Here is a 17,457-nt window from a genome sequence, read left to right as displayed (position 1 = left end):
TTCGAGCCTCTGCTATTCTCTGGGTTCATGTATTTCAAGTTCTCCAATACCACACTCTATGCACTACACCATCAGATCTTATCTCTCAGTTGAAGAGGAAGTAATACATTGCTTCATAGTAAGGAACTAGCAACGAATAATTATCAGCCTGCTCTGAGGTTTCTTGCTATTGCATTCCTCAGCTTCTTCCAACTAGATAGATCCATTGATATACCCCATATCAATCAGCTGCAGCTTAATCAAGCTCCGGCCCCCAGACAGTCCTCCTTTAAGTCAGGAATTGTTTTCTATTGCCTATGCCTGGCCAATTTAGAGCTAACATTTGTTGAGTGCCATTGAATAGTCCTCACTGAAACTTGAAAGATAGATTTTACTATTTTATATTTACAAAGGGAGATGTTAAGGCTTAGAGAGATTATTTAACTTGCTATGAAACACTAGCAGCTGGTATATTTATATCTGTTGGCTTAGAAATAATACACAGCAACACATGGGATCTGGTACTTTACTTGTAGCAGATAAGCTTTCATGTGACTCATTAGAACTGAGGCACAAACATCTATGTTATCGCAAATTATATGACTCTCTTATACTACGCCTGACACCCATGTTAGTGTAAGTCATAAAATTCAACTTCTACTTTAAGCTAAACTCTTTAATTTACTAGATACTCTATTTTCTCGGCTTTAGAGCAGAAGTTCAAATTTAGGAGCTGGGAAGCTCTATTTCCTAGTCTTGATCTTACCAGTCAACCCTAAAACTCTATCCCACTACTTAAGCCTTAACTTGTAACCCAGACTGGTGACTGAGGTCATGTTGCCTATAACAATTACATTTACCAGCCTACAAATGCCTGATTTTATCAACTGCTGCAGTGATCCTTGTCTTCTAAAGTTCACCCCTGTAATTATATGTTCATTTACATGACTCCCTAACTACCCTTCTAGAGGATCCCTCTTTGGGCAGGGGAACCAACTGATCTCTGGCATAGGACAGAAACCTTGTACCAGGATCCAATTCCTCTCTTTTCTTCTTATGAGAATCCAAGACTCCCTCTCATTCTAAGTGAATATTACATCTTTAATCATTTAATGTAGTACTTCTTAAGGCATTTGACCCAGTCTTTATCCCCCTAAAATAAAATACTACTGGAGAGATTTTCAATAACAATAGTCTATTGGGAAGTTCATTTTGGAGCTGAATCAGTTATTATTAGTTGGATACTATTAGTCACACACATTATTATGATCCTAATTTTGGTTCTGCTATGTGTTATCTTTAAATGTACTTCTTTTCTCCTTAGCCCTTATAAATTTGGAGCCCTTATAAAATTGATATTACATGGTACCTGGGAAAGCTCAGGGCAAGTTGATAGGGAATTCTTTTTCTTGGACTTTTTGTTTCCTCAAGACTTTATAAATTAATTTTATAATATTGAAACAACAAGGTTTCAATGAAACAGCAAGTTTCTAGTCATGTAGAAATTAATTTTTATAATTCATATTTATTATATTGTTATATAGGTTTTGTTAAAAAATAATAGTTCATTTATTTTTATGTAATTTTACGAAGTATATAGTGGTTTTTTTTTTTTTTATGAAAAAAACCACTCAGACTGCGTCCTCTCCCTCTCACTCCCCCATAAAGGGAGAGAAGAACGATCATCAATGGCAAGTGGCAGTTGCAGCGAAGCAACACCAAGAGCCGGCTTCACGCTCAGGAGAGAACACTGCGCCTCCTCCTCGTGGTTTCCGGTACTCTACACGTTCAGAGAAACTTCTCTAGTAACGGACTATAGAAATGATCCCTGAAAGTATAGTCTTAGTATATAGTGGTTTTTAAAAAGAAAAAATTATAGAAGAACAATTAATTTTTAAAATATTATTCACTTTGTAAAGGAAAATTTTGGTCAGATTTTTGTTACTATTTTCCAAATGGATATGTGAAGACTAAATACCTCATAAAAATTGTTTTACTAATTCTCAAACTAAGCTTTTTCCATTGAAGATGCACAGCATATTAAATATGATATCTATTTCTTGAGAGAGTTAAAGACATTCACCCATAAGTGTAGTTCTAGTTTGGGTTAGTAGGTATTTAGCATGTTGTTTTTAAAATCCCAGTGGTCCCCTTTCAGAGTGCCTATAAATTAAGTTGCTGTTCTGCTAAAATGCATTTTCAATTATATGTTCTTTAAAAGAAAAAAACACCTTTTAATTTTATTTCTACACTTAAAAAATAAAAATGTATAGCCCATGCAATATTAAAGTTAGAGTTATGAGATAACATTTCAAATTATAATATCTTTTCCTGGGGCAAATGTATGGAATGCTTCCCAGGACTTTTTGTACGCTTTTAGAAAAATGTTAATGTTAGATTGTTTCCCTGCCTCCATCACCTTATTTTATTAGCTGCAATTATTTGTGTGTGATAAAAGTACTAGTACATGAAGTACATTGGTTTTTAAAAATATGTGAACAAGTATCTATTTACTCCAACATATACCCTGAACAAAATCAAGAACATTTTAAAAGATGATTGAACCTATAATTAAATATAAGTCTAGGAAAGGAAAACATTAAATATATGATATATTTCAAATCCTTGGGGAATTGGGGAATATTTGTACATAGAAAATGGGGAATTGGCTGTATATCCTTTGCAAAGTTTCACTTTCATGAAAGGTCCTTACATCAGTCATGAAAATGTAGCATGTTAGAAAAGGATAACAGCTGTAGTTGATAAATAAATATTAAAAATATTAAAAAACATTGAATAGTAAGATTTTATTTTATTATAATTAATATTTCTCCCATTTATAGTAATTTACAAAATGCTATTTTTCCCAGGGGAAAAAGTTTTTTATACTTGCAAATATGATGTTATTGGATCATATCTCAAAAAAGGTTGTATTTAAAAGTTTTCAGTGGTCAACTCCTCTGGCAAAAATTATACTTTTTAAGTGGTATATACTTCCTATGATAGATGTTTATGTATTGTATGTCAACTGCCCTCAATCATGGGACATAATGATGAAAGTATATTTTATATAAAGCACAACATGTCTTAGTAGGAAGAAGCTATTAAAGAATTTCTCTTGATAAAACTAGTGATAGTTAAAATATAAACAGATGTTTTCTTCACTCAGAAGATATAGTACTTATAGTTCTCTGATGCCACAGAAGGCCTCATCTCATAGATAAAATACTTCTCTATAGGAGATTCACCCTTGCTTACATACCAATTAGTTCTTAAATGCTGAATTTATATCTTGTAACATTTGAATTTGGCTATTGTTCTTACTCTTAAGGCTACTTGCTCCAGAGGAGTCCCAATCCTTTCATTGTCTTGATCCCTACCTGCCAGTTATGTCTTTAATTTTAGATTTCCAGGCTACAGATCTCTTCCAGTTTGACAAAGATGCTGTCAAAATTAGTCTACTTTAACAGCGATATGCATAAAACCACTGTCAGTGTTTACCTCACTTTAACGTATCCTAACCTGGGCTTAGTAAAACAATGATTAAGAAAACAAGCAAACAACAAAACTTCAAATAAATGGATGCATCAGAAGAAATATGCTAAATTATTGCTATGATGAATTTGAGGTTATAGAATTAAATTGGTTCTTGACTATCATTTAGAATGTCATTTATTTTCTCAATGTTCTAGTAATGGATACACACAAAGATAAAACAAATAAGGGCACAAAGATTTTTCCCTCAATGAGTTTATAATTTAGTAGAAGATACATATAAACAGGCAATTGCTGAATATGGGAGAATAAAAAGATTTCAAAAGAGAAAGAATTATGAGTTCAACATGAAATCTATTGAGGTTAGAGTGACTGGGAGACATTAAAAAAAGATATTGTGATTCATAAATACTGAACACTATGGAGTAATTGGATTAGGGATTTGGATAGTCATTAACATATGTACTTCACAGTTTCAATCATTGGAATGTATGAAATCACTCAGTGAGAAAAAAATGAGACTAAATGCCAGACTTCCCCAAAAATCTCAACATTTTATTAAGTTGAGACACCAATAGCTACCTTGGTCAATTAATTCATTAGTCAAACATAGTTATTTTCACATTTTATTCTGTTCAACTTCTTTATCCTATTCATAACAGTATGAATTTTTTCCAGGACGCTGATATATTCCCTGTAAGCAGAATCTGATTCCATTTAACCTTTTCGTCTGACAAGACTGAGGAAACCCAGAAGCTAAAAAATATTTCAGAAGCTATTTTCATAATGAAGAATAATTGAAGTGAAATTCACTAAAAACTTCTCATTTATTATGACTTCTAGGCTTCTTAATCCTCTCATCACTGAAAAGATTTAGTGCTTGATTGACAAATTTATGACTGTAGAAAAAAAAAATCAGTGTGATACTTTAGAAGCCAGTATTTTTCAGACAGTACTTATCAAAATCAAATTACAAAAGTTGATGAAATATTTTGCTTATTACAAACAAGAAAAACAATACAACAGTTTCTGCTTTTTAATTTGCTAATATTTATCCTCCTTCTGACCTGACACCCATTCATTTCCATCTGTTTTACATGAGGACATCTAATGTTTTAAGCTGTGAGTAATACCATCCTAACTTTGTTTTGACTAGATTTATAGAAAATCAGCTCCTAAAGAAAATCAGCAGTGTAATGTTCCAATGTAAAGCAATATTATTTCAGATGTTTTCCTTAAGGAACTGCACATTTGCTAACAAATTATTTCCCCAATAGGATATATTACATGTAGACTGAGTACTACATCTCTATCAGGCTTCACAAAACAAACTAACATCATTTTCTATTTGACTGATCCTCTTTTTATGATGAAAGAGACTAAAGGAATCAATATTGCCTATTAGATGCCTGGGTTATAAAATTGAGTTCTGGAGTTTTGAAGACATATCTGAAGAGAAGATTTTTAAAATTGTGGAGATTGAAGTTTGGAGTTTGGGAAAACAATCAACATGCAGAGACAAGGTAAATCCATGGGTAGAGATGATGTTATTCTGGAAGAAATGTCCCATAAAACAAAAGAAGCCATAGAAGGCTTCACTCCCAGTATAGCTAGTAATTTAGACTGCTACAATGCTCCTTTCAATAGCTGTTCTTCTTCATTAAGCATCTTTAGATGTGCATGTTATCATTCCTTGGAAGGTTTTCTCTCCTCCTCTCTTCTCTCCCTGCCAGCTTTTGTCTCTCACCACATAGTGAGTAGAAGGTACCCTTATGAAGAAAGGGAGATCATTAATAATCAAAAGGAACAGAGAAACCTTATTATATTTTGTGAGTGGGATATTTATAAAAAAAAAAAAAAGGGACCATTTGTTTGGTTTGGTTTTGTTCCTCAGAGGACTGATTGAAAAATATTCACTGAATATAATGTGACCTTTCCCTCACTCTCATCCATTCTTGCCAAGACATTCACTGACCCTTAACTATTGAACTGGAAAGAGTTTCACAACATAGTTCAGTAAGGCTTAATGTGGTATGACACATTCTCCAAAATAATATTTGGTCTGGAGGGAACTTGTGAAGCAGTAGCTAATTCAACTGGGGAGGAATTGGGAATATGCACACCAATTCACTCTTCCCAGAATCACTTCCTTTATCAATTTATGACAGAAATCTTGGCTTAGATGTGTAAAATTATTTTTCATATTTTACATAGCTTAAATGCATAATATTTCCATGGATAATATTAATGTATAATATTTATCAAAATCACTTTGTTCTGTATGTTTATTTTTCAACTTTACAATTAATTCTATCATTCTTTATAGTTTGTTGTTCACATAGGATTATCTTTTTGTCACAGCTGGAAAACAATTTAAAGAAAGGAACATCTCCCCATTAGGCTGATGAACTGTGGATGGTGTGGAATAGCAAAGAGAAACAGCTGTACAACTTCTTTGAGTTTCTGATGTATAATTTGTCATATTTTAGGCCAAGAATTCAGAGAATCATAATACCATGAACAGGGTCACCAAAAGTTTTAGGCCTGGTTTTTCTAAACAAAAGGAGAATGCCAGGAATGGAGATAAATGGCCCAAGCTTCATACCTGAACTCAGAAAGTTGCGTTTATATAGTTGATACACCTTATTCTGAGCTATTAAAAAATGGCAGGTGACATCTAAAGCTAATTATACTTTCTTACCACGAAGTAGGTTTATATATGTGAGAGGTTAGGGCTAGAAGATGTTGAAGACAGGAAAGAAAAATAAGAAATGTACAAGGTAAAATTTCCAAATGAAAGATTTTTATCTTGGTGAATTGAATCATTTTATGATTATAAAGTATAACTCTTTATAACTAGCAATGTTTTCTGCCTTCTTTCTATGAAATCAGTAAAGCTGCATTAGATTTCCTTTAACATTTGCCTGACACTTTTTCTCATCATCTTCCTTTCAGCATTTCATATCTTTATGTATTAGCTGTTTCTTTGTATGCAGCATTTAGTTGCTTGTGTGTGCGTGTGTTTATTCAATATGACAATTTTAATTAATTGGATCATATAATCTACTTATGTTAAGTGTTATTGCTGATATATTTAGTTTTAAGTTATGTCTTTTTCAATTCTTTGTGTTTGTCCCAGCTGTTTTATGTTTCTTTCATGTCCTTTTTTGGATTAATTGATTAATAATTTTAATTATTCAATTTCCCTCTCTATTAGCTACTCTTATATTATTTCCACTCTTTTAGCATTTTTAAGTGATTACTATATGCATTCTTGACTTTCAATGTAAAATTTTAATTGATATTTCCCCCTCTACAGAGAATAAAAGGATATTGAGCACTTTATTTATTTATTTATTTTTATTTCAGAATATTATATGGGTACACATGTTTTGGTTATATGAATTGTTGTTGTATAGTTTAAGTCAAAGTCTAAAGTGTGCCCATTACCCAGATAGTGTACATTGCACCGGTTAGGTATGATTTCATCCATCCTATCCTCCCCTCTCCCACCTGCTTGTTTACCACTGAGTTTTATTTCTATATGTGCACATAAGTGCTGATCGATTAGTTCTAATTTAATAGGGAGTCCATGTGGTATTTGTTTTTCCATTCTTGTGATGTTTCACTTAGAGAATGGTTGACAGTTCCATCTACGTTGTTACAAAAGGCATTACTTCTTTTTTTTTAATAACTGAGTAGTACTCTCTGATATACATATACCACATTTTATTAATCTATTCATGAATTGATGGACACTTGGGTTGATTCCGCATTTTTGCTATTTTGAATTGTGCTGCAGTAAATGGTCAAGTGCAAGTGATTTTTTTTTTGTGTGTGTGTGTGTGTTTTTTGATAAAAGGGCTTTTTTTTCCTTTGGGTAAATACCCAGTAGTGGGATTGCTGGATCAAATGGTAGGTCTACTTTTAGTTCTTTGCGGAATCTTCATACTATTTTCCATAGAGGTTGTACTAGTTTGCAGTCCCATCAAGAGTGTATAAGTGCTCCTTTCTCTCTGCATCCATGTCAGCATCCGTTGTTTTGGAACTTTTTGATAAAAGCCATTCTCACAGGAGTTAGGTGATATATCATTGTGGTTTTGATTTGCATTTCCCTGATAATTAGAGGCACTGAACCTTTTTTCATATAGTCATTAGTCTATCTTCTTTTGAAAAGCATCTGTTTATGTCTTTTGTTCACTTTTTAATGGGGTTGTTTGATATTTTTTTCTTGCTGATTTGCTTGAATTTTTTTGTAGATTCTGGTTATTAACCCTTTATCAGATGTATAGCATGCAAAGATTTTCTTCTATTCTGTAGGTTGTCTATTCCCCCTATTGATCATTTCCTTGGCTGTGCAGAAGCTTTCTGATTTAATCAAGCCCCATTAATTAATTTTTGCTTTTAGTGTGATTATCATTAGTATCTTCATCATAAATTCTTTGCCTAGGCTGATATCCTAGAAGACTTTTTCTAACATATTCTTCTAGAATCATTATAGTTTCATTTATTAGGTTTAAATCTATTATACATCAAGAATTAATTTTTGTGAATGGTAAGAGCTAAAGATCCTGTTTCAATCTTCTACATGTGGCTATACAATTTTCACAGCACTATTTATTGAATATGAATTCTTTCCCCCAGTGTATATGGTTTTCTGCTTTGTCAAAGATCAAATGAGGTAATATGAGGATAGTTTTATATTTGGGTTCTCTGTTCTGCTTCACAGATCTATGTCTCTATTTTGGTGTTAAAACCATTCTGTTTTGGTTGCTATAGCCTTGTAGTATAGCGTGAAGTCTGGTAAAGTGATGGCTCCCAATTATTTCTTCTGCTTAAGGTTGTTTTGGCTATTTGGCTCTTTTCTGGTTCTATATGAAGCATAGAATTATTTTGTCTAGATCTGCAGAAAATGACATTGGTATTTTAGTTGGGGATTGCATTGAACCTGTAAATCACTTTGTGTAATATAGACATTTTAACAATGTTGATTCTGCTAATCCATGAACATGATATGTTTTTTCCATTTGTTTACATCCTCTATGATTTCCTTCCTCAGTGATTTACAGCTCTCCTTGTAGAGGTCTTTCACCTCCTTGGTTAAGCATATCCCTAGGTATTTTATTTTCTTTGCAACTATCATAAATGGTATTGAGTCCTTGATTTGAGTCTCAGCTTTACTGTTATTAGTGTGTAGAAGTGCTACTGATTGTGTGCATTAATTTTTTAACCTGAGACTTTACTGAATTTAACAATTAGAGGAGCCTTTTTGGAGGAATCATAAGGATTTTCTGGATATAAGATCGTATCCAGGGATATGTGACCTCCTCTCTTCTGATTTTAGTGCCCTTTATTTCCTTCTCTTACTTGATTGTTCTTGCTAGGATGTCCAGTATTATGTTGAATAGAAGTGGTGACAGTGGACATCCTTTTCTTGCTCTTGCTTTAAGGAAAATGTTTTCAACTTTTCCCAATTCACTATGATGTTTGCCATGAGTCTGTCATATATGGCTTTTATTATTCTGTGGTATGTTTCTGCCATGACTAATGTTTTGAGGGTTTTATCATAAAAGGGTGCTGGATTTTGTCACATGCTTTTTCTGTATCTACTGAGATGATCTTATAGTTTTTATTTTTAATTCTGTTTATGTGGTGAATGATATTTGTTAATTTGTATATGTTGAACCATCCTTGCATCTCTGGGGTGAAACTCGCTTGATCATAGTGAATTGTCTTTTTGATGTGCTGTTGGATTTGGTTTGCTAATATGTTCTTGAAAATTTTTGCATCTAGGTTCATGAGGGATAGTGGTCTGTAGTTTTTTTTATTGATGTCTTTATTTCTATAAGTTTTGTATATTTTGAAGAGGTAGATGTGTTTCAAAAACTTCTGTTTTCTTTATTGCTTATATTGCTTACTTCATCTATTTAAACTTTTTGACATATTTTACTCTCAAACTACTTTAATTTCTTAAGTTATATCATCATAATTCTATTGTTTTTACTTGAACACTCTCATAACCTTTGTTTTCCTTTCATGTTTTGTAATGTTGGACAGTGATCTTATCAGAATGAGTTGTTTTTCCACATGAATTACATGTATTCTGAGTTATTGTGGTCCTTTATGTGGCAGCTTTGCATTTGATTTATGGGTTTAACTTGTTTTAGTCCAATTTTCATAAACAATTTAACTTGTTTTAGTCCAAATTTCTAATTCCAATATTTACAGGCATGAAGTTCAAAGTTTCACAGGTGATTATCTTTACCTATCTATGGCCAATGCTTATTTCTCATACACTTGGGATAATAGAAGGAATTTTTTAGTTCCTCATTTTATAGAACATTCCTGGATTTATGTTGAGAAATTTGTTCCAGAGTCACACATTATTCAATTTCAGTTCTTGTCCTATTTCTTAGATACATTCCTTTATGGTGCCCATGTGCCATTTGCCTTATTTGCCATTCATGTTTATGGCTATTTTTCTTCTTTGTTTCTACTGCCATTTTTTAAAAATTTCTTGCTTTCAAATTTAGCTATTAAAAAAACTTCTGGAACCAAATTAAACAAACAAACTTAAAACCAAGTATTTTATCTTGTATTTCCATTTGGTGTGAGTTAAAATAAGGGCTTTCCATATTTCCTCTCTGTTTCTGAGAGGAAAGTTTTTTCTAACCAGGATGATATCCTGAGCTTTTCTTTATTTCAGATCATATTGCAACCATTTCTAATATTTTGTTTTGTAAAGTTAGATGCAGTTCTTAACTAAGGGTATTTGTAATTTTTTTATTTTTAAATCTGGGAATTAAAAAGCTACTCCTCCATCAAATTGATACTGACTGATTAAAACTATGGTGCTCAAATGGTGATAGTACCCACTAGGGTTTGGGGGAGGGGGAGATACACATCTTAGGGTTGTGACGAGCATTGTTAGGGGGCAGGGAATACCTCTAACCCTTCCTAGGGAAAGGCAAAGATATACAATGTAACCCAAAGGTCAAAAAAAAAAAAAAAGAAAACAAACAAACAAACTTTTATTGGGTGGTGGACAGATGGGAGGGGGGATGAGGAGAAGAATTTATACTTACAAAATAGGTGTGATGCGCACCACCTGGGTGTAGGACACACTCGATATTTTGGTAAAGCAGGGAGTGGGGGGGACGAATGGCAGTGGCAATATATGTAACCCTAACAATATATGTACCCCCATAATATGATAAAATAAAATTAAATTTAAAGAAAGCTACTCCTTCATGATTCCCTTAAACATATCTGAATTTTTCTTAAAACACCCTTCTCCCAAGAGCTTTGCCATTTGGATAGAGGCTTTATATTCAATGCTGTACTCATAAAACCTAGAATGATGGCTGATACCTAGTAGGCACTGAATAAATGTTGTTAAATAAACACATAAACAAATTTAAAAAACAAGCAACCACATACAATTCCAGTCAATATTTTGTTTTTTCCCTTTAATCCTCTCCTTGACCTTCGGAAGGGGTTCCCTCTTACATTTTCTGTCATGTTATTACTTTCTTCATATCATACTAAATTCTGTCTACCTAAGGTTTACATTCAGACTTCAGTTTATGTTAGCCACTCTTCCTTTTAACATATAAAGGACGAATATATAAAACACTTTACCAAATCGGGTGTGGTGATTCATGCCTATAGTCCCAGCTACTCAGAAGCCTGAGGTAGAAGGGTCACTTCAGTTCTCCAATTCAAGACTACAGTATGCTATGATTGCACTTGTGAATGTCCTCTACACTCTATCTTGGGTAACATACCCCAGCCTTCTGCTCCCCAAAGTCATCAAAAATCACTTGACCATGCCTGTTTTCAGAATCATGGTCTGCAAATTAGATCTGTTCATTGACTTTTTTGTTCTAAGCAGTTGATACTACTTAGCTCTTGGGGCAAGAAACTTTCTTTTGTAATCTTAATGCTAGGACTTCCATAGTGGTATGATTTACTAAACAGTGAATATTTTCAAAATATACCTATTTCAATGGGGTAGTTATAAAATTATGAAATTGTTCAAAGTATCTAGACAAAGGGTCTCTATTACACAAATACTGATAATCTTGAATAGATTAAAACTGTAAATTGGATATTCAATCTTGAGGGTAATTCACTATGTATCCTAAAAAAGAAAGAGAAGACATAAAAACAAGTGCCCCTAGATTCTGGTGGATTGTTGCATCTCTGTGGACTACTGGCTATACTGGCTATACATAGTAACTTCTGCATCTTTCATACATAATTCACATTGGTTATTCTTCAACCTTGAAGTACTTTTAAGTATACATCAAATTTTATCTCCTACACATGGACATTCTTGACAACTTCCTCCTTATAGTAAAATCTACTATATCCTTCTTCACTATCTATTTCTTCCCTTAGTATGTTCTGCATTCTTCTCTGTGTACACTAATGATAATACATTATGATTATTTGCTTAAATGCCTTTTTCCTCTTTTAGATTTGAATTCCTTAATATTTTATTTCATAAGAATTCTGTGAAATGTCTGTAACATAGCAGTGCTTAATTATGTTTGAATGGATATAAATCAAGACATAATTGCAATATTTTCACTCCTTTCTTCTTCCTGTTCCATTTCCCTAACTTTGACTTCTTATTTTTTCCTTCTACTGTATCAAACAATAAACCTAAAGTGAAAGACAACAGTGCTTACATCTACTAAAATGATGTCAGTGCACTCTACCCAAGGCAACAAAACAAGATTCTGTCTCAAAAAAAACAAAAAACAAAAAACAAAAAAACAAAAATCTCCATACTTTAATGGATCTCCATTTGGTAGAATGAGTGGAACAGAATGGCTGTGGACTAAAGTATTTTTACATGGGCACTTTCTGATGTCTCTTGCCCATGTCTTGATTGCTCCTGAACAGTCACATACAGCATTTTCCAATGGACAGTGGGAATAAAGAACAAATATTTTTTAAAACACAATTGTTTCCCACTAACCAACCCTTCCTCTTTGTTGCAAGGCACATTGTGTCTCCTGGGGATGAATAAAAACAAAGATCCGTTCTTTTTTGTGAGAGAGGGAGGGAGTATATTTTGGCAGGCCAAGGATATACAAACAATGAAGGACCGTCTGAGTCATCAATGTTTAAATCTTGGTAAACTCAACTTTTAAAGCTAAATGTAATTTATCACATTGCACTTTGAAAATCAGTAATCCATGTATGGCATATGTATCCTTGAATTACCCACAATTTTCAATTAAGCAAACCATGGCATTCTCCAGACATTATAAATAAACATACGTTATTACATTTTTAAACTATGCCATTTTCAAATATTTTTCTGCCTTCGTCCTTGTAACACTAAATCTCTTTTCATTTTCAATTTGCCTCCTTCAAACCAGTGCCCCATAGGATGTGTTGCCCCAAATGGAGTCTCTCTTTATTTCTGCCAAGTTAATTTAGATACCACTAAAGCTTTCAACAAGCATATGTGGGAGAATGCATATGGGAAGAATTGTTAAAGCAAAATGGCTTATGTCCGCAGCAGTTCGAGGAAAGGGTAAAGGCCATTGAGAAATGAATTTTCACTAAACCAAAACTAAATAAAAATAAAGATGCTAAAAGCATGTAATTATCCTGAATGGTAAATGAGTTTTGGACAGATATCTAAAATCTATAGGTTAATTGAAAAGTGATGTTTCTTTTTTAGTATGATGTGGCCTTGAGTTAATGAACCACAATATCTATGATATGGCATTTTGTACTATAGGGTATATTTTAAATGAAGCTTAAACAAATAAGCACTCCCCATACTGCCCCAAGCAAAACTAAATTGTTATTAGGTTTTACACAGCAGGAGGTAAACATTCTTGAAATAATTGAACATGATAGGATATTATGCTTACTGTTTTTTTAAAGTCTTACCCCAAACATATCTCATTTCTTCTAAATTAGTTCTATAGATGTGAAAAAGGCCCGTGATCTGATTTGTGGCATGGAACATTTGTGGCCACCTCTTTATAAAGAATATTAATTATCATTATAAAGTACTATGGATGTAGAGGCAGAGAAAATTACACTGGATTTCTAACTTGATAAAGGTAAGAATTTACTTTTTTGAATTATTCCTGAATATTAACTCAATCAGTAGATGTTATTAATATTATGCATGCAAAAATTAAATGAAAATCATTTTATATAAAAAGAAGTCATGGACAGGTACTCCTAACCTAAAATACAGTTCCCATGAAGTTTTTTTATTTGTTTGCTTGGTTTTTTTTGTTTGTTTATTTATTTATTTATTTTTATTTCGGCATATTATGGGAGTACAGATTTTAAGGTTTCAATAAATGCCCATTTCCCCCCCTCCCCCCAAAAGTCTGAGTCTCCATCATGACCATCCCCCAGATGGTGCACATCCCACTCATTATGTATGTATATACCCGCCCCTGTTTGTTTGTTTTTTTAATTTTGAAAAGGGAGGCAGGAAGGTGGGTCAGAGGCAGAGGAGTAATGCAGAATGTCATTAAATATACATACATGAGTAAATTATCTTCATATGTTGAGGGTGTTCTAAAACAATCAGAGTCTTTAAAATCTAACTTGTCCAATCTCTCCTGCAAACTGAGATTCAGGTAGTCAAAATGATTAGACTATTTTTTAACACTATTATATAATGACTTTTTGAATTTGGGAAACTGTTCATTAATACAAGTCAATTTTAATTTTAGAAAAATTCATAGAGAAAGTTAACAATACAAATATTAATCAATATTTCAAAAGAAATTTCATACAGATAGCCTTAAATCTCACATAATACAAGATTTGATTTGGCTTTACATTGATCCATCCATGCTAGTGCTGAAGGCAATGTTTCTCCAGAGTAAATTTCTTTACACAGTAAGAGAAAGCAAAGATGTAAGGACAAATTGTGTGTAAATATATTGCCTATTTCTGAAAACTTAAGATTAGGTGACTAATAATTAACTCAGAAACACTTATAACCAGTAATCTTCCTCTTGTTTCACTATATTAGCCGTTGGCTTCTGTATTAGCATTAGTGGGTGGCAGTAATACTTCAGCACCTTGTATTCTGACTGCAGAGAAGACAGGCTAGGTCTAAAAGAGGGAGTGAAAAGCTAAGTTAAAGAAATGGAAATGGCAGGAAACCAGCAGAATTGTAGAGCACCATCAGGGCTAGAGAACCCACTATGGAAAAGTATGATGTTAGTGATTAATCCACAGAAGGCCACGAAGAATTGTGTTCAGTCTTCGGCAGCTTAGTAGTTAATGTGGAGAACCAGGCCATCCTCACTTGGAATATTTGGAGATGGCTCCAAAGGGTTAGGATGGTGAAAAGTAGATCAGGATTATTAGATAATTGTATAAAAACAAATATGCAAACAATCAGTGCTGGAAGGAAGGGATACAGCATGTATCCATTGAGAAACAAAGACAATAGGAATAAAACAGGGAAAAAGGCTGTGGTGGTGATGGTATTTAACTATTATGAAGAAAGGGAATCAGATACTCCATTAGTACAAAAGCCACAGACAAAAGGTGAACCTGGTATTAGGCCTGGCCTTTTCCCATAATTACTCACAGTGACTGTCCTTCCATTATATGAAGTTCTTTCCTCCTGAGGCATAGGGGACCTATATATACTTTTGAAATCTTGCTGGCTTTGTAGTAGAGCTACTCCTCTACTACACTTTAGATTTACTGTGTGGCCCAGAAGATATGATGAATAAGGGAAAGGTTTTTTAGAATTACCTCTATTTTTTCTCAACTCCTACTTTAATTTGCTGTCAAGTTATATTGATTCTACATCTACAATTTTTTCTTCACATCTAAGTCTAATTTTTGTTTCCATTCCTGGCGTCTTAATTCCTTCTTCTCTTCCAAACTGATCTCCATTCCTCTAGTATCTTCCTTAATAATCCATTCTGCATGATATTACCAGAATTAACTTTCTGAAATGTCAATCAAACAGAATCATTTCCCTGGTCAAACTCATCTGATGACTGACAACATATTTATATATAGAAATATAACTATCACTCAAAATGATCTCTACTTAGATTTTAGAATGTATCTGCCACACTGTGTAACATGTTTTTAGATTACACTCTTCCTTCATTCCTCTCATTGTTTTCTTACAAAATCTTCTCCATCCCCTTAAGAGCCATCCTGCTCTCTCCAGTTAGTACTCTCAGATCACCGACTTAGAATATTCTCTTGTCCTCCTGCCATAGCACACTGCTTAGATTCCTATTATACTATGTATTACAACAGCTTACCATACATGAATATTATTTCCCTTCCTCTCCAGATGAAGAACTCACCTGAAAAAGAGAAACCTGAGATCAGGATATATACCAATTCCTGGCAAAAGACTAATGATCTAATGGGGTTAGGGTAGTGACTTTGAAGGGGCAAGAATGAAACAGTGAAAATATTACAGTTTGAAGAGAGATATGTGGATAAACTTCTTAAAATGGGTCCAGGTCAAGAGAATAGTAGTGCTTTATTTGAATACTTATTTTAAAAGTTTCTGATGAAGAAAAGCTCTTCACATTGTGAACATCATGACTTACCATATAGATATTATTAGCCTCTGTCTCCAAGTAGCTTACTGTTTTTTGAATAGGTTTTTGAGGAAAATGGTCCCAGCATTAAGGATGGAGGCTAATACACATGCTTTTTACAAATTGGACTGCCCTTTATCCAGACTTGTCTGCAACTATGGCTGACAGACTAGTTTTTAGTTGGGAAAAATGAATCGCTGCTCTCCAGTGAGCTTCCATAACTATTACCAGGCAATTATGTGGTAGCCAGTTGATTGGACTTAATTCCTTAAATTATTAAGGGAGCTGTCCCAGTCCATTTTGTGGTGCTATAACAATATACTTGAGACTGGGTAGTTTATAAAGAACATCAATTTATTTTCTCACAGTTCTGGAGTCTGGGAAGTCCCAGATTAAGGCACCGGCATCTAGTGTCTGGTAAGGGCTTAGTTTCTACCTTCAGATGGCAATGATGTTGCATCACATTTGTAGGGGAGGGACCCCGTACCTCACAGGCAGAAAGGCAGAAGACAGAGGACTTACTTCAACAAGCCCTTTTCATAGCAGCATTAACCTATTCACGGGGGCAGAGCCTTTGTGACTCAAACACATTTCAAAAGTCCCAATCTCCCAACACTGTTGCAATGTGAATTACGTTTCCAATACTTGAATTTTGGGGGACATATTTAAACCATAGCAGGAAACTTCTGAAATTGGATTTAGTTTCCCTGTTCTTCATCCCTCTGCAAGTATCATAGGCTTAACCAGGCTTTCTTTTATATAACTTTGCATATCTCATACCATTGTATGAAGGGATCACTTCATATCAAATAGGAAGATTCCCATAAGATTCACTACTCTTATCTCAAACTCAGAAGCAGCTGGCTATACAGAACAGTGAAGTATCTATTTGAGGCTACATTCTAACTTGGAGAAAATAAATTTTGGGATAAATATCTTAGATCAATTGTGTTTTATGAAATAACAATTAATATATAGGGTGCTGCTTCATTTAAAACTCAACCAAAATTCACAGGTCCATCCAAAAGCAGAGACTGTGTGTGTGTGTGTGTGTGTGTGTGTGTGTGTGTGTGTGTGTGAGACTGTGTGTGTGTGTGTGTGTGTGTGTGCACGCTGGGTGTTGGGGGTGGAATGGACATTATGGCTTACATGCTTACAACTAATGTCATAAAATAGCAGCTTCTCATCTTTATGTCTTTGCTTTCTGCTAATTTGAAGATTTTATTATCTTTTTAGGGTTTTATTTATACATAATCATAGGTTCACTGAATGAGAATCTGAGACTGCCTTCTGATCATTAGGAGCTTCTCATGCCACCAGAAAAAAAGGTAAAACAAAGGGAGAAGCTATAGTACTGGTGAGGGTGATGAGTAGGATGATGTCTACTGTCACAAAATTAAGA

The 17,457-nt window shown here is 33.7% G+C and overlaps 1 non-coding gene across 1 annotated transcript; it reads right to left on the bottom strand.

Moving 5' to 3' along the window:
* Positions 1 to 1,605: 1,605 nt before the first annotated feature.
* Positions 1,606 to 1,823, bottom strand: LOC142873095 (small nucleolar RNA U3). The gene has a single exon (XR_012921154.1). It is a non-coding gene; the product is annotated as a small nucleolar RNA U3 (small nucleolar RNA).
* Positions 1,824 to 17,457: the final 15,634 nt, after the last annotated feature.

This window comes from Microcebus murinus, chromosome 9 (genome assembly GCF_040939455.1).
Source record: "Microcebus murinus isolate Inina chromosome 9, M.murinus_Inina_mat1.0, whole genome shotgun sequence".
NCBI classification, from domain to species: domain Eukaryota; kingdom Metazoa; phylum Chordata; class Mammalia; order Primates; family Cheirogaleidae; genus Microcebus; species Microcebus murinus.
This window is presented reverse-complemented; position numbering and strand designations above follow the sequence as displayed.